Raw genomic sequence first — 260 nt, forward strand, 5'->3', positions numbered from 1 at the left:
TAGTTACCAACTCTGGTTTTTTAAATGAAACCCCCCCTTTTTTTTGTTATTTTCAGATTGGCCGTTCAATTTTAATTTATGTTTGTTTCAACCGTTTTACCTGAAAAATTTACGATTTCCGAGTTATTCGTAAAGATGTGAAAGTTTTGACAGCTACTGGGTTCCACAGAAATCGATGCTGTACACTACCCGCTGCGAATTTTGGAAAACAGTTTTCAGCGATTCTAACAGAACATCATGATCTACGCGTAGATATGTTT

The sequence above is a fragment of the Dendroctonus ponderosae genome, unplaced genomic scaffold, assembly GCF_020466585.1.
Source record: "Dendroctonus ponderosae isolate FM_Combo_2020 unplaced genomic scaffold, Dpon_F_20191213v2 Dpon_F_20191213_1, whole genome shotgun sequence".
Taxonomy (NCBI): Eukaryota; Metazoa; Arthropoda; class Insecta; order Coleoptera; family Curculionidae; genus Dendroctonus; species Dendroctonus ponderosae.